This window comes from Amblyomma mixtum, chromosome 6, assembly GCF_055824585.1.
Source record: "Amblyomma mixtum isolate Tamu chromosome 6, ASM5582458v1, whole genome shotgun sequence".
Lineage (NCBI taxonomy): Eukaryota > Metazoa > Arthropoda > Arachnida > Ixodida > Ixodidae > Amblyomma > Amblyomma mixtum.
This window is the reverse complement of record NC_143017.1, coordinates 114,350,642-114,375,672: the sequence shown is the minus strand read 5'-3', so window position 1 is coordinate 114,375,672 and position 25,031 is coordinate 114,350,642. Positions and strand designations below refer to the sequence as shown.

General features: G+C 50.8%; 1 protein-coding gene across 4 annotated transcripts in view; it reads right to left on the bottom strand.

Moving 5' to 3' along the window:
- Positions 1-25,031, bottom strand: part of pnt (ETS transcription factor pointed) — a 196,877-nt gene that overhangs the window by 84,792 nt on the left and 87,054 nt on the right. The window contains exon 1 of one of the 4 annotated variants that reach the window (XM_089548841.1): positions 1,595-2,087. The exons of the other annotated variants lie outside the window; for them this stretch is intronic. The gene's annotated coding sequence lies outside the window, so the exon portion shown is untranslated. Of the gene's footprint in view, positions 1-1,594; positions 2,088-25,031 lie in introns of those variants that run through there. 4 annotated transcript variants of the gene reach the window in all.

The window sequence follows — 25,031 nt, the reverse complement described above, 5'->3', positions numbered from 1 at the left end:
TTCTCCTATTTACCACTTTTTTTTTTTCTTACATTGCTCTCAAGATTTGCTCCTTTTTATCTGTGAAGCCGTCTGAGCCAGTGTACAGGGTAAAGCGTGACACCGGGGTGAATGAATACCCATAGAGAGCGCAGACCCCCTCCTTTCGCGTGCCACTGCCTCCTCCCCCATCTTTCCTTGCAAGATATTCCGAAACCTTTCCCGGTCTTTTCGTTTTATTCCCGAGGCGCCTTTTCTTCCCTCGTCGATGCGCTGCAAGGCCGGGTACACCAGCACGCGTTTCTTCAGCACAATACGGCCGGTCACCACCCGCGTCTTGTATGTCCCCCTCCCTCTCCGATAAAGGGAATCTACGGACGCACGGGCTTCGTAAAGTCAGCCATGGCGTACGGGACGGGTAGCCTTCGCTCTTCCTTGTTCGTCAAGGCGTAAAAAGAAGCAAGAAGGAAGAAATCGCGTCCACTGGACACGTCAAAGAAACCGAGTGAGGCGGGGGGAGTGGGGCAGACGCTTTCGGAGACACGCTCTGTTCTGGATCGGAGTGACCCCTGTGACCCGTGGGAGCGCGGGGTCGCAACGGTCGTTTGTAGAGCGTAGGTAAGGAAAGGCTTCATCGCCCGCTGCGTGCGACAACAAACAAATGAACACGGGAAAAGGAGAAGCTGCAAAAGCTAGCGATGTCAGCACGCTGAGCTGCATGTCGCGAAAAGTTAACCGAACGTCAAGGATAGAAGACATCGATGAAGGTTTAAAAAAAAAAAATATGAAACAAACCAAGAAAGAAAGGCTTGCAGAAACATCAGATTGCTGGCGCAGTCATCACAACGGCTGTCGCGAGACGCGCTCGCGCGAGTATGCAGCGTGGACGTGTCCACACGCACAACACCTGCCGGAGCGCGGCTGATGGTCTGGAAGCAGCAAGCCGTCTGTGGTGGTGGCTCATGAACAGGTGGTCACGGCAGCAGGGGTGAAATACATTTGCTCCGACGAACTGCCCTCGACACAACAGCCACAACTGGCAGTCGTCGCGCTATCGAAGCTTCGGATCGCACTTGGTGTACCTCGCTCCGGCGCGTGTGTGTTCCGAGAATTCAAGGCCCCGTCTGATGAAAAGATTGCATTGTTGTATACGGGGCGGACCGGACGGACCAGAAGTACTGCCTTATAATGGATTCTGCCAGCAATATAGCGATCTTACTCGCCAACAGCATGCCCATGTTTGTCGTCGGCAATTTCATAACACCGAAAGAGGCACTGCACGAGCCTGCCTGTAGTAGGATTATCAAGGATGCAAGACGCCATACGATTGCTTTTTTTTTTTTTTTTTTTTAGGAAACGCACTTGAGTTTGCAATCTATAGACGATAACGTCATTTTGAAAGTTCTAAACACGTAGGAAAGGCTCTTATCTCTCGAATAGCTGGCAATCGCGCCGGTCGACTGACACCGCCTCACCATAAAGACTGCCATTTTCTCCTTGCCGGCGATTCGAGTCGTGATGCCGTTACTGCACACAGGTAAAGCGCTCACGATTAGCCCAGGCTGTTGCGCCTGCCGTGGGAGAAAGAGGCTACAAAGTCGGAGACTATGCTTACCTCAGACTTGCTTCTACACCAACGGAGAAGTCCCTGTTAGGCTAAGCGTGCATTAGATCCAGCATTGCCAACAAAGTCTCTGCAACAATTCGCAGCCGCTCGGTTCCTTAAGCAGTCCAGATGCTCCTCGAGATGCACAGTCGTATAGAGGCCCCTTTGGGGCATACTCTCCGCAATAACTACGCTCTTGACTCTGCTTGCAATCGACTTTACGCCATGCGCGTGACCACACGCATTAGAGCCCGCTCGCGGGCACTCACATCAAGTGCAGCAAGGCTGTAAAGTTCCGACAATGAGAAAAACAAGACTGTCGCCTGTGTATGAAAGCCCTTCGGTGGGCGGAGCTTCGTCGAGCGGCGCGTTTGAGAATAACAAGAAGAAGTAAGACAAAAGCGGAAACTCTGAACCGTTGCGCGCGCCTTGGTGCGGCGTGGTCGTCGCTCGAAGGAAACGCCTTCTGCCCGCAGCCGAAGAACAGAGGGAACCAATCGCTGGTTGCCGCTCCGAATGTGTCTTGTGTGCCACGCGGCAACGCTAACTCTGCCATCCAAGAAAACACGAAGCGAACATGAGAGAGAATCTGCTCAACGAAAGTTTCGCGACAAGCTCTATAGGATGCCACTCCTTCATCTCTTTTCCGTCAGGAGCAAGGTGTTGAGATAAAGATAAAGACTCGTTCAGCTTCTACGCTGCGAGGTAAGCTTTCTGCTGTGAGCGCAAAAGAAGTGATCGCGCTTGAGAGAAAACAAAGAAAACTAGCACTCGCTTAATTCGAATCTACAAGGTATCTTGTGTATTAAGAATCCAGTTTTCAGGACATCTTCCAGCTATCAATTTTGTCAATGGTTAGTTGCCGCTGTAAGAATCAACTAAGTAGTTCTGTATAACTAACAGGAATGATGTTTTGCGAAAATTACACTAGGCGTAAATTGGTAATAACTACATAACATAACACAACTACATAACCCAATATTCTGAGACTTTGTATTAAATAGAACTGTAGAAAATAGTCTTGGGAGCAACACTGCGTTGCACGAAAATAAAAACGAAAATTAGCACCGCCACAATGACATATTCAAGCAGGTTTCATTTTCAGTAACTTCCTTATAAAGGTAATCAGGTACCACGTAGAACAGTTTGCAAAACATTAACAAGCGTTGTCCTGATCTCTTTGTTCTGCTGTCCCGATAGTGTTATCGCCTCATCACTGGCTTCGCGTGGCCTAAATTCTAACGCACAGGGTATTTTCGCGTCCTTTCCTGCTAAACTGCTCTCCTAACACAAAGTCTCGCTCTTCTCTTCGAAAGAGTGACATAGCCAAAACAACGTAAGCCTGTTATGAAATACACGTGTCCCTGGTTCACTTCTTCCATAATCAGAAGCAGCGTATCAGAGCAATGGTTAGGCTAACTCCTTAGTATCTGCATCTGATACATCACGCACACGGCCCTTCGTGAACAGTAGCGCTATTAGAAGGCAAAGATTGGGTCTCTCAACAAGTCAACAACAAAACGAAAATGACGTTTCGGGTCGCGTACGGGACCATTGTTCACAATAGGACTGTCACAGAAAAGAGCGCCTTACATATGTTTCAAGCTTCTTCGTAATCTTTTTCTGTTTCCGTAGATATGACGAAGCGTGCCTTGATTCTTGTTCATCGTGTTCGGTGTCGTCTGGATGACCAAGGACTCCAGATGTAATCTTGTCGTCAAGTTTCTTTCGGTTGCCACGATAGTCGCCTCGTCCCAGCCTATCTCATGGCCGGTGGTCTGCATGTGTTGCGCAATCGCGTTTTTTGACAAGCGCTTGCATCTAACATCGCCCTGATGACCTCTGATGCGACGCTGAAAGTTTCCGGTTTCCTCGATGTAGACGGCAGGACAGTCGCAGCAGAGGATGCGATAAACTATACACGAAGGGGTCCTTTTTACATTTACAAGTTCAGCTCGGAGCTTGCTTGCTGGCACGTGGGCGATGTGCACCCCGTGCTTCCTGAAGATCAGGGAAAGGGTTTCACTGACTTGAGGCACATACAGGATGCCAGGGCGCTTCATCGTTTTTGCTGCTGGCTGTCCGTCGTGCGTGTGCTTGAGCTTCCTTGTCACTTTGCTGACAAAGTTTCTAGGGTAGCCGTTTCGCTCAAGGTCCCGTTTCACCACTTTCATTTCGTTATTGAGGCTCACTGCGTCGGAGCAGATATTTGGTGCACGGTTGACTAGTGAGGCAACCACTGATCGTTAGTGAGTCCGTACGGGAGCCGAAACGTCATTTTCGTTTTGTTTTTGACTTGGTCAGTGACGCAGTCTTTGCCTTCTAATAATGTCTCATTCTGGCCAGACGGTATTCCGTCGAACTTTAGACCAACAGTAGCGCTCCAAATCGCGCTTTCACAACCCTCACAGACCGCACATGGCGCCTTCAGGGCGTGTGCAAACCTTCTACCGTAGCTGCGCTGGAGCGATAAGCGAAGAAGAGCGCGCGCCCGCCGCCCAGACCGCACTCTGCTCGGCGCTCGCAGCTTCGTACCCGATCGCGAGCGCGACACTGCTGTGGTGCGCGCCAGCAGCGGAAGCAGCGGGCGATCTCACTCCGCTTCTGGAAGGCGCGATGCGGGTCCTTATCGGCGTCGCGCAGCGGATTCTGCGACGGGAAAAGGAAGTCGCACCCTCAGCAGCCCTGCCCATCCCTCGCGATGTCACCCGCACGCACGCACGCAGACCCCAGCCAGCAGGAGCCGCAAGCATCGCGGCTGCATCGCCAGAGCGATGCGAAAGAGACTGGTATCCAGAGTCGCGCGCGCGTATCAGCGGTCAGGAGGAGAAAGAGCACGAGAAAGCCTTCGCAGTTCGGCGAAACTGAACACGTATCTGTCGGCAGGCAGCAGGCGACGTTAGGCGACGTGAGTCGCGAGAGAGAGAGCACAATGAAAGCGAGGAGTGGGAGAGGTGCGCCGTCTTCGTGGCGCTCTTCGAGTCGGAACAGAGCGGCGGCGGCGGCAAACCTCTTCGTTCCGCTCTCCGGTGTCAAAGGGAAGAGCCACTTTCGCGCTCGTCCGCCCGAGGGAGGTCGCCTTGGTCACGCACTGCGGGTCACTGAGGCCTGCCGCACCGGCGCACGGAAGAAACAAAGGCAGAGAAAGCTGAAGGCCCGAGCGTAGAAGCCCGTACGTTGGCGGGGGCTGCGAGACAAAGCGCGGCCTTCGAGGACCGCGAAGTGTCTGATCCGGCCAAGTTCAGCGAGCGGTCGAAACTGAGCTTTTGGGCCACGTGGCTGTTTGACCAGTTCCAGCGCAGCTCGTGGAAAACAAGCAAGGAGGAAAATGGGGATAATTGGTTATATACACTGAAGTTCATTAACACTTCTTTTTGGGCAAGTTGGTTCATATTTGAAAACTTTAAAAGGGCGCAAACACACACGACCACAAAGTACAAGAGACGAGACACAAGCGCCGACTGTCAACTGATTTTTATTGGAGCAAGGGAACACCTTATATATACAGCAGCATACACAAGATAAGAAGTTGCAGAACGCACGTGCGAGCAAGAGACACTGCGGAAAAAAAGATACGAAAAACCAAGCAAGGCGCTCAAGGGGTGAACAGATTAGTCGCATCTAAAAAACAGGCCTCAGCGTGTCTCTTGCTCGCACGTGCGTTCTGCAACTTCTTATCTTGTGTATGCTGCTGTGTATATAAGGTGTTCCCTTGCTCCAATAAAAATCAGTTGACAGTCGGCGCTTGTGTCTCGTCTCTTGTACTTTGTGGTCGTGTGTGTTTGCGCCCTTTTAAAGTTTTCAAATACACTGAAGGTTTTAATTAATGATCTACCACAGCGAAACCACACGCAGTACACAGACGAAGACCGCAAGACAAACGCGCACCATAAGGGCACAAGCGCGACCACAAAGTAACATTATCATAAAATTTCGAAACTGCCTTATATCCGGATTCTTTAACCGCCCTGGCGTTACACACGCACGAACTCCTCAAACGATTTCACATAAACTGCCCGATGCGAAGACAGCGGATGTAGCCTGCAGTCGTCCCTTATGAGCTTCGAGATCGTACCCGTATGGATCTTTCCCACATACTGGATTCTTTACCGCAATAGCTTCCCGCTGTCAGTGGTTTGTGAGGCCACGGACGCTAAATAGCACCCTCAACCGCAGGCACTCCTTGCAGAAAAAAAAATGGCCTGGCTTAGCTTATGGTTAAGCCTAGGATGCGAAGCATACCGCCGGCGGAGGCTGCGCGTCCTCAAGCGAGCGCACGAGTTGAGCCCCAGCTTTCACAGCTGTTGTGACGTCAGCGTCCCTAGCGGAAGGAGCGGGAGTTAGGCCGCCGGTGGAGGCTGCGCGTCCGCACGAGTTGAGCCCCAGCTTTCACAGCTGTTGTGACGTCATATCACGTGGTGCGCCGATGTAGGTCAAGTGGTAGCTACGCGGCCGCGCGCGGCGCAGCAAGGAAGAGCTCGGTTGTGCGGCTAGTATGCTTCGCATAAAAAGCGGCTGGACTTCAAACAAACCATCGGCCGAGGCCACTCGGCTTCGACTACAAGAAAAGGGCGGCTCGTCAAACTTGACCTTGACCCAGAGCAGCTGAGGGCCCCGTCCCACACAGAGCCTCGTCGCCGGCTCAAAGGAGTGCCGCTATCTTCCCTTCCCACCGGCTGAGTGCAGTGCGCTGCGGGTGTCTCTAGTTAGCAAACGTCAAACCACCAACCAGTGTTTGTGGTCGAGACTGTTAGCGCAGGACATATCGGCGACTGCCAGCAGACGTCGCTGGCGCCACTGCGGCGCTGCCTTCCATAAGGGAAGCGTGGACATTTGCTTTTCCTTGACCATCCCGGCACGGATTCGACTTACTGCCGACGTCAGTGGATCTCGGGAACTCGCTAAATAAACGCAGGTTTTCGCTGGCATAGTGGGCTTGCGTCGGAAGTCGTTGTGCTACTCACCGGACGTAAACCTCACGTGGAAACCGAGTAACGGTAGTCGTTCAATACAGTGAGCTGACCAATAGCAGCAAACAAATATTACGCTGAGAATGGTATGTAAAAGTGTAGGAGTGTCAAGGATAGAATGAAGCTCGTAAAGTAGCAATCTGCGAACAGGTAACGCAAACATACTTTCTCTTTCCTTCCATCAGTGTGTGGAAATTCTCTTGCTTACTGCACTCGCTGAGGAAATGTGTAGCACTCGTAAGGAGCTCACAATTCTTGCCAACGGTCAAGTTCCAGCTCCTCTGTTCCCTTTCTGTTCCCAAGTGTTCACACCATGCATAGCAACGCAATGATGCATGCTTTCCTTAGCGATTCCTCTGGGCGCGAGGTATTCGCGCAGTGTGCCGAAGCATTCCTGGAGGGAATTCTTACGGCAAGAACGGCCACCGCTCTCCGGGAGCACGCAGCAGCAATCATTCGAGATGAGAAAGGCAACGCCTGCGGAACTTCAAAACTCGCTAAGTGTTCGCAAGTGACGATGACTGATGACGCGATTCCTCAAAGGAGCGCCGAGCAAGGCGTCAAGACCTCCGTTAATACGGTGCAAGACGCGGGCAGCTAGCGACGCTCGCCTTCCCTTTGTTGTGTCTACGCTTGGGCGACTTACAATTTGTCTGCCCTTGAAAATTCGCTGCTGCTGCCTTCTTTCTGGCGAGCACTCGCGTGCTTGTCATACATGCCTACATTTCTGCCGCCCTCCCAGCTCCCTCTGTAGTTATCTCTTTTCTTGCCTTTCCACGCGCCCAATTTGTTTATTTCGGTTCAACTTTATATATTTAGCTTTCTTACTTTTTCCCCCGTCGCACTTGTTACTCAACGGGCCAGCGCCGCAGCTATCTCTATGAGCTGTCGTGCCTCGCTAGAGAGAACAGACGGTTCCAAGGCCGTCGCTGCTCGACTGTGGCGAACATTCGGGCAGCAGCAGCAAGTTTGAAAGCTGCCTGTCGGCTGACGCGCCAGTCAGCAGTGGCCGTTGACAAGAGGGAGGTGACACTGACGCCCAGTCGGCTGACGTAAGGCGCCAGGAGAGAATGAAAAGAAGGCAAACGCGGAGGCCAGCAAAGAAAACATTAGCCGAGCGCAGCGGGACAGAGCACGCGGAATTTCGCGCCGTAATCTACTAAACCGCTTGCGCGAGCTTTTGGTATGTGACAGCGGTGCGACCGAAGTGCGACTCATGGTGGTCGCACTTTTCAAAGGTTATGGTGCGGGCACCGTACGACATCTGCTGGAAGCGAAGATGCATGGCAGTCAGAATTTAATCAGACCAACAAACAAAACCAAATAAGCAAAACCAAGTGTCCAGTCCAAAGGTCCTGTTTCTCTTTATTCCTGTATCCGAACTCGCTAAATGTGGAAGTGGACACCTTACTCAACAACTATTCCAGACACCCGGAGGCACTAAAGTTATAACCAAAAATCGGGCCAAGGAACGGTAACAGTGCCTTGACTAAGGAAAAAAAAAAGTGTGATTTCTAGTAGAGTAAGGCATCTTGTTGTAGGGTAAATCGTGTTAGTTTAATTTAAATATCGCAAAGCAGTTCCTTCTTCGAAAGGTAGACGCAAAAGCTAGAAAATTTTGTTTGAGGAATAGGCCGGCTTCTTGCAGGGACAAAATACCTCTCTAATGCGACAGGCAAATCGTCTTTTCATAAAAATTTTTCACCTTGCGGACTGCAGCAGAAATGAGTATTTCGGGCCACCATTTCTTTCGCTCATAGAAATCACACGAAGAATCGAAATCACTTTTTAAGTGATGTAAATCACTTTTTTAAGAAATCGCACTAATAACAGATTGAGCATCACACTAATAAACTCTGAAGTCTGCAATAATGGTGAAAATACAGCATGATATTTAAAAAAACCTCAAAAAAAAAAAAAAAGAGGCCACAATGAAGGGGCTTGCTCCATTGCACGGAAGAGAAAGAAATGAAAGAGCGAGAAAAAAACGCAGAGGGAGACCGAGAAAGGGGGGAAGCAGTCAGCAAAGAAAGGAAGATCACGGTCGACAGGAAACGAGAGAAAAGCCCGGAAATGAGGGAAACATCGCCCTCTCCCATGAGGCTTCATCGCTAGGTCGGGAGATGGCGCCACTATGCACGACAGCTGAGCAACCACTGGTCGGAGACTGAACAGCATATGCGCAGAATATGTGTGCACGCGGCAACATTAAGAGTAGCTTAATATCATGTAATGGTTATGCGAACGTAGAGCCTACTAACAAAACATATCGTATGGACTTTGTTCATTTGGACTTTGTCATTTGTTCACACTTCACACAACACGTAAAATGGATCGGCGTCAGCAAATATCTTGTCCGAAGCGAGAGAGTTCAGAAATTCGCAGGAGCAGAAACGGCAGTCTCCCAAAGCGCTGGCCCGGTAAAACGTTCCAGATCCGCAAGTCTATCTGCCCTTGTTTTGTTTCTACTATGATCACAGCACAGTTAGCTGGACATGTTTCGACTGGAGTGCTGTTCAAAGGGCATACGAGCCTGGCTCAACTGTCAGCCTCAGTACACGATAACAGTGCTCTGACTCATATCAGTTATCACACAATGTTGCTGCTCGCGTTGCGCCGAGCTGCTTTATCAGTCGGTGCATCTGAAGGTCGGTTTCAACGCAATAATCAGCCGCAGGCTTTGTTTCTTTGTCGACGCGCCATAAAAGAGTCCTGTGAACATCTCCACGTAGGAAGCTTGTAGGTAGGTCTAAATGTGGAGTTGATTTCTTATCAGTCCTCAAGTGATTTATTTAGAAGCTGCGCATGTTCTGATCAACCTATTCAATACAAGATCAATGTACAAAAAAAAGGCGTGTCAAGCCACAAAAACGGGTATACGATGCAGAAAACTAATTAATAGGCACGGAGCGAATTAGAGATAAAATGTTTCCCCACAATTAACGGCACATGTTCTTATCTGAAGCACAAATGAGAACGGCCATACAAATATTATAACACGCTGATAACCGGAAATGACGAAAGCTCAAGATGAAGGCTGCACAGCGTTAAGTAATGCAGCAATGGTGACCGCAATATTCACGCAGCAGGCGTCTTCAGAAACGAAGGGAAAATTCAGTCGCGCGTTCACGAAACTCTGTGTGCGACTGAAGAAATCGGGCTATTTTCCTAGTTCGCAGTATAAATGCAGTGGACGAAAAGGAATGATAAAACATAATTAGCACATGTTTTAATCACATCCAGCCTAACAGTGACAAACCTGTTCGCATGCTTTCAGAATGGCGTGTAGTTCCCGCCAATGTCAGGGAAAACATAATTCTGCATTTGCCTAACCATTATGAGTGAAACAACAACCACACAACTAAAGACGAACGATATTTCAAAGCATCGTCTCAAATTTGACTCCGTGTGAATGTGTGCGCGTTTTTAGATGAGAAAATAGAAACTAGCATTAGTCGATAGCAATGTACCCTCTCCAACTTACTTCCCTAAGTACTTCTGCTCGTTGGTGCATTCTTTCAGAAATTTACGCTTCTTAACTGTCATAAATACATATCCAAAATTCTCTTCCGGGAGGATATCTTCGAATTTTGAGAGGCCGTTAAAGTTCACCAAAAAAGCGCATTCGTCACTTAATACGGCTTTCTTTCTTCCTTTCTTTTTTTCTGTTTCTTTTTTTTTTTTCGCCCAACGCTACCCTTCTCGAACCACCGCTTCAACTGCCCCGCGCGCAGCGCGACTGGTAGCGCCATCTGTGTAACCAGCGCTGAACGATTTAAGAGAGGAGGAAAGCAGCAGCAAGAAGGATGGGGCTCTAGGAGAGAGAAAGATAGAGAGAACGAGAGGGAGGCGAAAGAAAAACGAGAGCGGCGGGGAAAGCGAAACCGACGAGAAGCCGCGAACTCACGGCGGAGCGAAACCGCTGCCGACGCAGCAGAAAGAGAAATCGCTGGCTCTGTAAGCAAACCCCCTTGCATTTTTCGCTGCAACCCTTTGCTGGGTAAGAAACAAAGGACGAAGCGTGGGTCTGGAGAGGGAGTGGAAAAAGCGCTACACAAGGGCTCGAGGCGGTGTTGGAGGGGGAAACAGAAAAGCGAAGAGGAGGCTTTCTATTTGTATACCGTCCCTTGAACTATGCTCCGCAGGGCGGCAGCTGCGGCGTGTTTATTTTGCGGGCAGCCGAGAACGGCCGTGGTGGTGCCAGGCCGAGTAGCTTTGCCGCGAGCGACGCGAAAATCTCGAGCCAGAGAAAAGCAGTACTGACTGAAAACGGAGCCGAAGTACGAGAGCGAGACGATGCTGGTCCTCGAGCGGTCTCTCCTCCACCCGCCCACGGCTTCTCCCTCTCCCATTTCGCTGTTCTTCGCTTGTGGACCCCTAGCTGGCGCTCCATTCACGCGAAACTCGGGCTTAATGAGCCGGCTTCAATGGAAACCCGGCCGTGGCTGCCGCACCACACGCTGGCTGCTGTGCGGCTCCAGAAATAACAGCGCGCTGCGCCAAGGCGCGGCAGTGCGTTACGAGCCTGGCATAACCAGCGAGCTTTGTTGGCACCGTACCGCGGTTTCGAGGCCGACGCTGCACTGTGTGTGTATCTGGACGGAAAACTGGCGCCCGTCAGCGCTGGTTGTACCCGTACTATACACTACGCGAGGGCGGCTCGCAGCGTCTCGTACATTCTGGTCCATTCATGACTGGCCGCGGCCGCGGAGAGAGTGCAGGGTAGACTCCGCGCTTGCAGGCCCCAGTTGTGCGCTGATGAAAATGTTACTCGAGAACGCTTGCGCTTCCAGATTTCGAATAAAGATGGCGCTGCCAGTTGCGGACAGATGGCAGAAGTTGTCAATTAGTGCCCCTCGATACATTAAGCATGCAGTTAAAATGCAAGGTACAGCCTTTGTCAGAAGTTCACAGCCCACGCTCGGATGTTGAGAGGAATTTTCGTTCTCTCCTCTCCGAAAGTTGCGACTTCCACGAATGCTATACAAGAACAAACCCTCCCCTGCATGGCTTAGAAGCAAACGCCTTGGCCTTTTCAGTTTTGACAAGGGCTGTATATTGCGTTGCCAACTGCGTTAGGCCCGTCTATAGTCCGCACTCTTTACACAAGCGCCGTGCCTTTCAACCATGGCACGAACTGACTTGTAATGCATATTTTGCCTACTGTGCACTTAAGTTCCAAGTTGTTTTAGAATAATAGCCATTTCATGAAAATTCTCTATCGTATGAAGCCTCTAGATTCTGAATTAACCGTTGTTAGCAGCATTATTTTTCATTAGCGCTTTGCCTAGACCGTGTATATCTAATAGCTTGTAATTTCCATACGACTGAAGAAATCATCGAACTATAACGCGCTGCAGACGCGACGCTGTCACGCAGCACCTCCCATCATCTGCCTGGATCAAATTAACGAATGTTTATTAGCTCAGTCTGTGCCGCAGTAAGAAATAATCCCTAGTCGCAACCAAGCTTTTAGAAGCCCCATGATGTGGAAAATGCTACATTCGGTGGGATTAACTGCTTAACTCATATATATATATACACCGAGACCCTGCCAAAAAGATGAGCTTCTCAGTGGAAAAACATGTTCCAGAAATAGGCTTCAATACTGTCAGCCCCCTAGCCAACCAAAATAACGATCCGCTCGGTAAAAATCCGGTTTTGCATGATTAATGGAGTCGTCCACCGTGTTTCGAGCCAGAGAGAAGCGAGCGTTCAAGCCGCTCACCCATTCGGAGATCACGGGACACGTTTGCCGCCTGTGCACTGAGACAGACCAGATAAGATAAGCTCCAAAAACGGAATGAGCTCGCGCACACACAGAGAAAGAGAGATAACGGGTGCCCAAGGCTATACAGATTAGTGACTACCCGCTATCAGCAACAGCGCCATTCATTTTCGCTCGCTGTGCACATTTCGTGCCTGGCACTCGACGTCCACGCAGGCTACGCAGCAGTCAGGCCGCTGATGTTACGTCAGCACTGCGCGGTGGTCGGTAAAAGCAAAAAAAAAAAATAAAAAAAATTGCGGCCGGTTTCGCTGAGACCGTGTCTGTCGACCGAGCAGCGCGCGAATATGAAATCGAAAGATGCGTCCGCGCGTTGTTCCAAGAAATAAGCTAATCAATAACTCCCTACATACGAATGCAGGCAACGATATATCCAAATACCATCAAGCGAATACCACGGCTTGACTCACATGAAATACCTCCGCTAAGACCCACCGCGTAGATGAAACGGGAGGCGACGAATGAAGGACGGCACCGATGGGACGAAGCAGCAACGTTACCGGAGGGAATGGACGCATGCGCACAGCCGTCACGACGGTTTGCCGTGACAAAACGCTGCGCTGTGCGTGACAAATGACTACTACATTGAAGAACGCTGCAGGCAAAGCTTCTCCCGTTTATCACTTGTCACCGCCTGCCATGGCTTATTGTGCCGTGCACTGATTTTATTCCGATGTGTCTGTAGATAATAGTGATAAAATGCAGGGGCAGTGAGTGTGAGGTACAGCAAGTGAGGCTGCCCTCTATATATTAGCCCTACCATATACATTGTCTGTCTGCCATTGTCGAGTGTACGACCAAATGAATATACAGAGTCCGAAGGCCTGCCAGGGGCTGTTCTTGCTCTTAAAGCATAGTGCCTGTATGCACTGTAGGTTGTTACTTTGCAGCGCACAGAATCGTTACTTGAATTTTATACTTCATCTTTAACTCGGTTCTTGTTCTTCTTTCTTTATCTCTGTGCAGAGCGCGTCAAACTGACACCTTCTCCTGGGTAACCTCCTCGCCTTTCCTTCTCTTTTCTCTCTCTCTCTCCCTCGGAAATAGACGTCAGTGCATGAAGAACATGCGGATCTCAAAAACTGTTACTGGTTTGTTTCATTTATGTGACACCCCCAGCTGCAGAATCTGCCGAATAAGAACGAAGGTCGAAATCTTATTTATTGATTCCTGGCGAATCTTCGTGATAATCTCCTCGCCGTGTTGAAATCGCTTCGAAAATAAAAATATATTTGAAGATAGCAGACGCTTTTGCATGTCCGTATACCATACACACACACACGCACGCACACGCACACACACGATAAGCGCTAGATTATTCTCGCCACTCAGAATGCTCGCGTTTATGGCGAGGCGCAAGCCATCTGGCTGATACGCCTGTTCGTAGCACGCGTGGTTATCGCACGGTGCATAAAGCGAAACAGTGCGGCCACGATCGAAGAATGCCGCGGCGCATCTCCGCTTATCTCGCTGGCGTTAATGGATGCGCCGCTGAGACGTAAACAACCGAGCACCGAAACTAGCGTGGAGAAATATCCTTCGGCGATCCGTAGCGGCCGCTCCCGAGATATGAAATCGAGAGTGGAGTAGAGAAGCTGCAGACGCTATAACAGAGATAGCACGCGAAGCATGGAACTCCCTCTCTCTGCACTCGTTGGAAAACACTGAAAGATGTGAATGCGGTCACTGTCACTACGCTCTCTGCCGCTCTTCGCCGCTTCTTGCAGTAATTGGTAATAGCCTGCAAGAGTTCGTGCCCCGCCACTCGAAAATTTGGCCGTTAGTGCAATAGCGGTGTTGTGTTTTTGCGGCCGACCTCTCCCTGCATCCTAAAATCAAAGCATTTCTCTTCCCAATTTCTCGGGCCGCAGATTTCCCTGCCTGCGTCGCTGCAGCTGCCATCACGAAACGTAACCATCGGTGACGAGCGCCAATTACTGAGTCCAAGCACATAACAGTTAAAAAATATTTTGAGCGCAGCTTGAAACTGCACGAAAGAAGACTTGCGGTCTAATTTTCTTTTCACTTTCAACTTTTTTTTTTTTTTGAAGTAGAAACGAATAAGAACTTGTTAGACGCCCCAGTCTAGATCGCTGCGTTGTCCCTGCTATTTGGCCTGACCGGGAAGCGAGCTTAAAGCCATGCTATATCGAAATAAGGCTGCAGCGAGTTAAGTAAACGACTTTACCAAATCCGGATCGTGAGATGTTCCCTAAAGGAACTGAGAGTTACTGCGAATTACGTTAGGGCAGGCAATAGCAGGACATGGGGTGGGGGGGGGGGGGGGGGGATGTGGAGGGTAAGGGTGCGGCCAAAGCCGTAGAGAGACGGGCCACTCGGACACGCTCCCGTGGCGCCGGAAGTGGTTCGAGGAGCTCCTCCATATCCGGTGCACGCGAGGCCCACGCCCTCACACCGCCCCCGACTCAACTCAGGCAGTCATGATTCGTCTATGCGTGCAACCAAAGCTCCCCCTTCCCCTTCAAAACCACTCCTGGAAGGATATGTACCTGCACGAGCGAGACAGAAACCATCGGGCGTCGGCAGCACCACTGAAGCCAACAGGAGCTACGTGGGTGTGTGGAGACTGTACGCTGACCGTGTAATATGGCATCGCCGCCTCGTGTACTCCTAAGAGGACCCAGCAGGCGTAGTCAACAACAACAACGTGTGCGATAAAACGAACTTCGTTTTTATAAACCAGATCCATGTGCTTCCGGGCAGCTCGGAAAGTTACCGAGCGAGCGCGTCCGGCTTGAGTTGGGATCTTCCGCCGTTTTGCTGACCGTGATCCCCCCCCCCCCCCCCCCCCCCCCCACGAAGTAAAGCCCAGTCGACACTGAGAGCAAGCGGGGAGAGGGAAGTGGGGAGGGGAGTACGGCCGCTCCTGCTGCGCTTTATTACGTGCTGTAGTAACGGACCGCCACTTCCTTTGTCCGTCTTTTTCGCGCGCCTTTCGACGCCGCGCTTTATTTCTTCCCTCTCCACCAAAGAAACGAGGAGAAAGAGAGAGAAAGTAAAAGCGTGGCTTCTCTTAACGGTTCCCTCAATTCTCAAAGGGAACGAAGCAGTCTCCGGCGGCGGAGGAGGCGTATGGGCAGACGCGCAGCGCGACGCGCGTGCCTGATCTTGACGAATGTGCGGTCTGGTTCGACCGGAAGCGGCCCATTGGAGAACGATAGCCCGCGCTTCCGCTCAGGTGAAAGCAGCCCCGTACGAAGAGTTTGCCCGTTTGGTCTTAATACGAGATTGAGGCCCTCGGTACACACATCACTGTGTGTGTATCGCGCGCTGTGCACGCCTTTCCCGATCTCCCGGCAGCTGCGTGACGCTTAGAGGACTTGCCCGACCGATTAACGGGACCCGTCCCTTTTCTGAGTGAAAGTTCGGGAAAAGGCCATTATTGGCATTTCCGGTTGGCACAGCGGCCATCGTAATAAGGGTCAGTAAGGCGCCAGCTTGAGGTCACTAAAGGCGAACAACTGATCGTGTGACAGCACAATTTCGGCACAGATGTCCAAGAAGAATATTAGATACTTCATTCAAAAGGCATCCTGAAAATGAGTTTAGATGTCTCAGTACTGTCTCAAAAACGCGGTGCGCACTCGGAAAGCAGTATCGGGCAGGAGCTGAGTTCACAAAGCTGATTTATATTGAGCTTGTTTTGCTACTTCTAAACGCCTTTTCTCATGAACTATCCTCACTGGGCTGTTCATCAATCTGGCATCCGCAGAGTCTGTTTCCATGTGAGCCTTCTTCATACGCGTAAATCTGTAAAGGGAAGCCGAGTCACAAGAAAACGGGGGGCAAGACGAACCAACCTCAGAATCACTATTCTATAGAAAACAAGCATTCTATCAGGCCTCGACGTAAATAAAGCATTAAAAAGTCTGAAGCGGGTTACTGATCTATCAATTTCTGAGGTATATCGTGCTGCCGTTGGAATACCATGAATACAGCTAATCAAATAAAGATTAGCCACAATCTCTGCGTACTATTTAGCTGAAAAATAAAGAAAAGGAATCCTCTTCACAATTCGAATAGTGATTCCGCTTCCTCAGCTGCGAGGACCATTTCGACAAAAGTTGACAAGCCGAAATTCTGCGAGCTCTATAGAGGCATGTGAAAGTAAGAGAAGCTCGGGAAGTAACAAATCAGGCAGAATCCTAATCCACTTCGCAGCAGTTCCCGTCTCTCCCACGATGCTCTCCGGCCGCTTCAAGAAGCCGCGGCGCCGATCGCCTTATCCCTACTTCCTGTCCCAGGTTTAGTGGGCTCAAGCGCTACGCACAAACAACGCCGGAGAGCAGCGCCCGCTAAAAGCACTCAAACGCAAGAACCAAGAATGACCGTGAAACAAGCCAGAGGAGGAGGAGGATTCTTACGTCACGGAGAGAGAGAAAGGCGTACACAAAGATGGTGGGCGCGAGACAAGAGAGACGTGGAAGTAGACCAGAGAAACGACGACGCACGTTGAAGAAAAAAAAAAAGGAAATGAGAAAGGGGGAGGGCCAAATTTCCGGGAGGGTTTCGCGGAGTGGCCACGGCGCGCCCGCGTCGTTCTGAATGAGTGACTCTGGAAACAATCGGCGCGGTCAGAAGCGAAAACTCGTGCGGTGCAGCGGAAACTGGCACATCCGGTCAGGCAACAGCGGCGAGCTCTGACTGGCGCTTTGCTCGCCACGGGTCGCCCGTGCGGTGGAAGCCGCGCTCGGGCACTGCAGGGCAGCAACCTGCGGTGCCCTCGTTGCTTTAGCACGCCTAATCCACCTGCGCCGGTCGTATCGCGTCGATGCACAAAAATTAGCGTAATGCAAAATCCTTCTATTCAATATGTCAACCTTTTAAATGCTTGTTGGGCGTTCTAAAGCAATGACACGAGATTTCAAACTGGGCAGTGGTTTATAAAAGGCACTGACTGAAAACTTTGTTTTGTAGAAAACCAGCGAAAAGGACGCATTCACAAGGAGGAGAAGTACACAGGACAACGCTGGAACGCTGGACGTTGTCCTGTGTACTTCTCCTCCTTGTGAATGCGTCCTTTTCGCTGGTTTTCTACATACCATGCACCAACTGGCCCAACAAGCTACGCTTCTTCAAAACTTTGTTTGTTTGTTTGTTGGAGGAAATCGCGAATGTATGAGCGCAGACGGTGGAGCGGTGTTCTGGGCCGCTATATGCATCCTCGATGAAACGCTATAGATCATGACGAAATGAACGACCTTAGCATGATTACTTGCTGTCCTTATGTGAAGCCAGCGACTAGTGCAGACAGAGAAAGCCCACTTTCAGGAGAGAGAACCCTAGATATCTTTCAGCTCGAAAATTGCGGCGCTGGTGGTATCCAGTTCAAACTGCGAGCCGGCCAAACAGTCGCTGTTCTGCAAGGCGGCGTTCAAGTCCAGCAACCATAACTGCAACGTTATGTCGATCATACAAGTGCATAGTAAGAGAGCCATGGACAAGTAAAAGAAGGCCGGCGAAATTACAGAATTAGACTGCTCTAAACAACGCTCGCGTTGTGCAAAGCAGAGGATTATCCGATGGAATGGAATAAACATTAATTACACTACGCGGTACAGCACTGTTCATTACACTTCAAGAGAAAGTAACAAGTAAACGTGCGATGACAGATAAGAACGCCAAGCTTACAGCGGATTAACCGCTGCACTTTTTTTTCTTCTATCCAAACGCCGCGCATATGAATCGAGGACAAGCAAGTAAATATGGAAATGGTCAAGAGTTTTCCTTTTTGATGAATATCCCACAAACCTTGCCGTGGCGCTAAAGGGTATGCAATGCGCCCTTGTAATGGGTTGTACAAGAGTGTATGATCGCCTGCAGCTAATATCTGGCGCCAAAGGAGGCTTGATGTATACACTGGCAATTCGTGTTGTCACTGCACCAGCAGTGCTTGCCTCCAGGCTTTTTGCATAAATGTTCGAGGCCTCCGTTCCAAGTTTGCGTTGGTGAAGCAGATAATTTGTCGGCACTCACTATGGTGAGCCAGCACGAAGAGCACTCTGTTGTACGCTTTTAGGGGCACTGAAGAAGATTTCACAAAAACTTTATTTCTTGGTAAAGTTTTACAGCGCGCTGTGCGGCAGTGCTGGAAGCAAAAGATTCTTTTGTCGCTAACAAGCTTACAGTTTAAAGTTGGGATTTTCCTGCTGCTATGCTTCAAACTCTTGACGTTCGTGATGACGTCTGCATCGAGGACTCTGTGACCGCAGTCGGAAACAGTGTAGTTGTGTGTTTATAGCGTCAGAGACGTTTCAAATGGCCTGTGGCGGTGACTCCTATCTTTCGGTTTTCGGTCTTTTCTGGAGCTTATAATAGATTCATTTTCACTAAAAGTCGCCCATTTCATTAAAAATTACGGGGCAGAAACGTGGAGGCTAACAAAGACGGTTCAGCTTAATTAAGTTAAGGACAACGCAGCGAGCTTTGGAAAGAAAAATAATAGGTGTAACGCTAAGAAATCTGAAGAGGGTGGAGTGGGTGAGAGAACGAACGCGGTTTAATGACATTCTAGTCGGAATAAAGAGGAAGAAGTGGGCTTGGGCAAGGCATGTAATGCGAAGGCAAGATGACCGGATGTCCTTAAGGGTAACGAAGTGGATTACAATAGAAGGCAAACGTACCAGGGGGCGGCAGGAAGTTAGGTGGGCGGATGATATTAAGAAGTTTGCGGAAATACGGTGGTCGCAACTGGCGAAGTACAGGGTTAATTGGGGAGACATGGGCGAGTCCTTTGCCCTGCAGTGGGCGTAGTCAGGCTGATGATGATGATCAATAATCAGTATATCAATTTATTAGTGCCTATAAACCCACGAAATTATTTTCAAGGCTTCATTACGCTAAACAGCGAACACAAAGGGACAGTCACCGATCACGCATCGAGCACGCTTGGAACGATCCAGACAGTGCGAGGTTATCGCTCCAAATAAACAGAAACGAAGCAGAAGAAACGCGCACGAGGTCTCGGGCGCTTAAGCGCTTATCTGCGCCGGCGGACCAGACAAGCAAATAGCGGAAAGTTCGCCCGGCGCCACAACAAAGTGGCGGAGAAAGTGTGTCGCTCGCCGACGAAACCGAGTTCTCCGTTAGACGCTCCCAAACAGGAAGAAAAATAAAAGGAAACGAGTTTCCAGGAGCCCCCGTCTTTCCATTCTTTTCCATCACGCGTCGCTTACGTGAATGAAGCGCTACTCGCATCGCAAACACCAACGTAGGCGGCAGCGATAACGCAAAGGTGAGAACGAATCCGGCCCGACAGCGCAACCGAGGCAAGGTCCGCAGATAATGACGAGTGCTTCGCGCGTCGCCCGGCAGAGACAGGGGCGATAAGATGTTTACTACGTCGGGCACCTTTTTCGCTGTCCGAAAGAATGAATCTCCGTGGGCCGCTCACGTAAGCCCGCGCACGCGCCCATGGGACCACACAACGGACACCCACTACACGGGAGAGAGAGAGAGGGGATAGATAGCGGATCCGGTTGGCGTGGGCGGACCAAGCGGGATCTTCGCCCAGACGCAAACATTGCGGTCTACACACGCCGCACCCGTGCCGGCACGAACTCGGCGACCGGAGGTTTACATTGTAAATTTTCGAGAGACATCGCGCTCCTGCGAGTCGTGAACAGAGACGGTGCGGAAAGTTTGATAGCGCGCAGTCGGCTAAAACCTCTAGATTTTGCTTCATCGTACCTTCAGCTTCACCGACGGCCGCACGATAAAAACAAAAGTAGATTGTAAGAGCGAAAGTGCAGAACACGCGACTCTGCAGAACACGCCTCAGCAGTCCCGCAACGCTTCCTGCACTCTAGACAGAAAGGTGTAAGAAGGGAGTAAAGTTGTCCTCTAGCGCACACCCTTCTACAAAAGAGAATGCGCTAGAGGACAACTTATTCCTTTTTTAATCCCATGTAGGCGTACTCATGTTTAGAGCGTACGCAATGGTTTAAACACTCTGACGCAGCTTTGAAGAGCAAGCCGTCCGGCGTCCACGTCTAAACACCGTCCCCATTCAGCAATAGTTTCTGCTCAGTGAAAATAAACGATAATTACACGTGCTTATACTGCGCCCCAGGGCTCAGGACGCACAGATATAAACAACTGCCGATGCATGTCGCTCTAGGCAGCAGAGCAGTGGGCGCTTAGCGGCAAGATCGATTTCAATGCGGCGCCAAGAGCGTCTCGAACGAACACCACACAATCGATGCAACACATATCGTGTCATGTTGCGCTCAAACGAATTCGATACGCCCCAGCGCTTAGTCAAAGGGCAGTCCCTCCTCCTCCTCTCCTCTGAGGTTTCCAAGGGCTACGCGTACGCGAGCCGAGCGACGGCGGCGTTCGACTCAGCATCGCGTGTCGAATAAACATGAGTGGCTAGCGGTCGCCGCGGCGCGACTCGACGCCGACTCAGCCGCGCAGGGGAGGCGAGGGAGCAAAGTCTGCGCGCGAATCCCGGCGGCCGGCCAGCCAGCGACGATAAGCAAGCAGTGCGCGATAAGAGCGACGCGCAGCCTCGATATCGCCTCGGGGCGCATTTCCATGAAAGGAGAAATCCGTCTCGAGCGGAGTACGTATACATGAGTGTGTGCTCGCCTGGGACGAAGTCAGACGGCTGAAATGCTCCAGACAAGGAAATATCAGCGCTGCTCCCATTCCCGGTAAAAGCTGTAGTAAAAATGCAGGAACGAAGGTGTTGTGAAGTGGCTCCGATTCGGACACGGCAAACGAGGATCGGGTTCAACGCCTTCAAACATGAAAGCTGGGACAAAGATGGTGGGCTGGGAAGTGTATCTTCCACTTTGGTCTGTGCGTTTACAGCCGAGATGTCTTTCTACTTTCCCCCAGAAAATCAACATTATTTTTCGGACGATCTTACTGAGTTGTTTTGATCCTCACTTCATCCCAATCTTTTCCATTGCATTCGTCCACCCTTTTCCCCAGTGTGGAGAAGCAAATCGGAACCCACTTCTGGTCAGCCTCCCCGCCTTTGCTGTCCTTCCTCTCTCTCTCAATGCAACCAACCCGAGTGTTACTGACAGTCACTTCCCCTTCAACTTGTATGTCAGCCATCCGCTGTGTAACTGTTATTTATGCCACCTTCCACCGGCGTTGCCTCCGCCAGGGTTTTAAGTTTCTGAGCGCGACCGCTCGTTCACCTCGCGCTACATACGCTAGGGGCAGAAAACGGCACATGACTCTCTCAACCTCGCTTCGTAACGCTTCACGCAAGCTTTAAAAGCTGCACCCCGGGCGGTCTCGACAAGCAGCCTTAACTTTACACGCCCTCCGTGCGCGTTGTAGCGCCGCTGCTGCTCGAGTGGCGAAAGACACAGCGAGTCCCGAAGCAGCGACTCGGTAAACGCACGGGCCGGCGAGGAATCGTTGTGCAACCACAGGCGGCGTCGGCGGCGCTTGGCTTCAGGCGTTGGTCGCGCCGGGCGAACTCGAAGCGCAAGGGCGACGGCTCAGCCGGGCGAGCCTTGAGGAGAGGCATGATGCGGACCGGTGCGAGGGGGCATCGCCTTAAAATTCCGAACCCGTAGCCTTCGTCCCTCGCGTCTCACCTTCCTGGAAGTCTGCGACGTTCGGCCACCGCGTCTCGCATATAGGAGGGCGGCACGGCTCGACATTGCCGAGACCGGAGCGCTTCGCATGCCCGTACCGTGCAGTTCCATTCAGTATTCCGGTCGCTAGAAGCAGCGGCCGTTCCAATAATACGAGATACAGCCGCATGCCCGAAGCCGTCCGCTTCTTTTAGTCATGGCGTTCAGTACTTAAGCAAAACGGAAAGTTGGGCAAGTTGGATAACGTTCATGATGTAAAAAATAGCGCACAGGGAACACAAGGGACGGAAAGTAAACGACGCAGACAAGCGCTTCTCTGCGTCGTTTACTTTCCGTCCCTTGTGTTCCCTGTGCGCTATTTTTTACATCATGTTCAGTACTTACCAGAGCTGCTTCTTCCGATACGAACACCACTGCGTGCACGTCTCGAAGTGCTTCTATGTCCCTCCTACTGAGCGTCGCTGTAAAACTGTACAGCACACTTTCACTTCTATGGGAAGAGTTGGCCGCTGTAAGGGCACTGAAATGCTGGACTCGAGCACCGAGGGGTAGCAGCGCCCGTGCATTTTAGACACGCTCTCGCCTTTCGTACCACTGCATGGAAGTTGTGAGGCCCTGTATAGGCGGCCTCACCGTACGCTTCGCGAGCGATGCAGCTAAGTGGGCTTCGCTGCAAGCGCTCGAAAATGTGGGTGGCGAACGTGATTCCATATTTTCGCGCGGCGTATGGGCGCTGAGCTCTTACAGAAGAGGGAGGAAAGAAAACTGCGATGCCTCAAGATGAGAGAAAAAAAAGTGCAGGATACACAGAAGGCTGAGACTTGAGCTGAAAAATAAACGTTATCGTTACCTCCCTCTAAAACTACACCGTTTTATTGACAAAAGTTCTGCCTGCGCAAGGGTATTTAAATATCCATATGTAGGCCCGTCCCTTTCTTTCTTAAAGCCTTTAGTCATATGTATAGCTTGTGTCAGCAAACACGGAAGAACTGTAACGCAAAATGACGACGCATTACTAAAGTCGTGATAGAGCGGGGTAAATACTGTCTAAAAAACGCAGTTCTCGAAATACTTAGCAGCATTTCTTGCGATAGACATCAGTGGTTTTGCACGTTTGCACCTGTAACTCTGACTGCTAACTGTTAACTCTTTCCCATTGTTTTTGAACGAGCAGCTACAAGCGCTCATCGACCTTTCCTCGGTGTTGTGAAACACCCACGAAGCGAAGTGCGGTGAACGCCCACGGGGAAACTCGTCGCGAAAAAGGAAGTTCCTGACCTAGAATGTCCCGTTGCGGAAAGCATCGGCCTAAGAGGCCTTCAAGCAGTTATGTAACAACACCTGGAGCTTCCGTTGGCGTCTCGCAGATGAGCGTAGCAATCGCGAGAATGCGGTAAGCTTCCTGGATGCCCGTGTCTCGCACCAGTAAACAAACTCGTGTCTTTGATAGGGGCGCGGAACAGGGGCGGTAGGCGGTCAAGGCTGCGCTCTCGAAGCGCGTACTGTCCGACGACGCTCGCCCCCTCTCGCGGGAGGCGGCTAAGCGTCGAGTATTATTCATCGCTCGAGGATGGCTCTCCGGCTGCCCTTCGCGCACAAGGCAATCCGGCTACAGCTCTCACGCGCTTCTGCCAGCTGCCCGCATGCGTTTTTGCATCCCTTGCTGTAGTTGTATGCAGTGTCGCGGTAAGGTGTAGGAGCACCTCAAGTCTGTTTTCACCCCGAAGGCGATCGACTACAGACCGTTGTAATTCCTATGCTGTGATGACATGCGCTAGGACTACTCAAGCAGAAACTTTCGCACTGCCTTGTAGCGTTCTTGCAGGCCCAAATAAATCTGGGACAGACATTTTCTGTTTGCAGCATAAAAGACACTGATATGTTTTACAATCTTGCATTTTGATCCCTGAGAAGCGACCGAAATGTGAAACGTAAAAACAGCAGCTTTTGGGACACATTGTCTCAGAAGAGATGCGTACATTCGTAGTTCAACAGGATAGAAAGCTGAGCTGGTTGGAGGCTGTTCATGAAGAAATTTGCAGGCGCAAACATTACAAGCGCAGAGAAAAAGAGGACACAGGAGACACTTGCATTTGTGACGAAATGGCCCCTGAAACTGATTGGAATAACACAGTGGCACCCGCCTCCGTCTGGTTGCGGCAAAAAATTCCAGCATTCGTATTACTGCACGGAATTGCGCAAACGTAACACAGATCTCACCCATCTCATTTAGTGCTGGAACCCGGTTCGTGAAAACCAACGGAAAAAGAAGGAGCCTCGAAGGATGCATGCGTGAGCAGGGAAAAACAGCGACCGCCGCTTAACCCATTCCTCATGGAGGCGGAAGACTCGAAGAAAGCTCGTACAACCAATGCTCTGCGCGTATAACGAAAGAGCGGGCGCAGAATATCTTGTCCGGAGATCTCAGAGGTATATATTCAAGCGGCGCGCAACGTTCGTTATGATAGATAGACGCAGACGCTTTAGAGCTTGTCCATTTGTCTTACGGAGCAAATTGCGCAGACGAAAAAGAAAGATACGGGCGGCGTGCATCGCAGATCAATTACGTCTCTCACTGTCTACGTGCAAGCACTGGCGGGACGAACGAATAGCGCGAACTTCTTCCCCGCAGTACCTGGCACCGCCGTATTCCATTTGGCACGACTCACAACTATCACCGAAACGTCCACGGCAGTCGCGCTTGCCAAGGCGCGCATTTGTTGGCCGCATTAAAGGGAGCGGTTATTCGCTTCCGAAGAAACGGCACGCGTCGTTCTGGACACGTGTTGCCAGCTATAAACAATCTGCGCGTCAAGGTGAAATTCCCTGAGGGTCCGCTGATGACGTAACCCCAGGTGCGAAACGGCAACCATGAGCGAAGGAAGAAAGATTGCGGGCGTAAACGAAGGGACTAATAATAACGAAGGCCAAGACTTTCTCCGGCTGCTAGCCGAAGCTCTCGTTTAGTTCTGCTCGCAAGTGAAAGAAGGACGCGCTGCTGAGGATAGTAAACAGTCCACTTGCCAAAGCGTGCTGAAGGACACTGCGTTTTCGATGGCTAAGATGTTTGCCTCCAGCACGGTTGAATAATGTTGGGTCTTTTG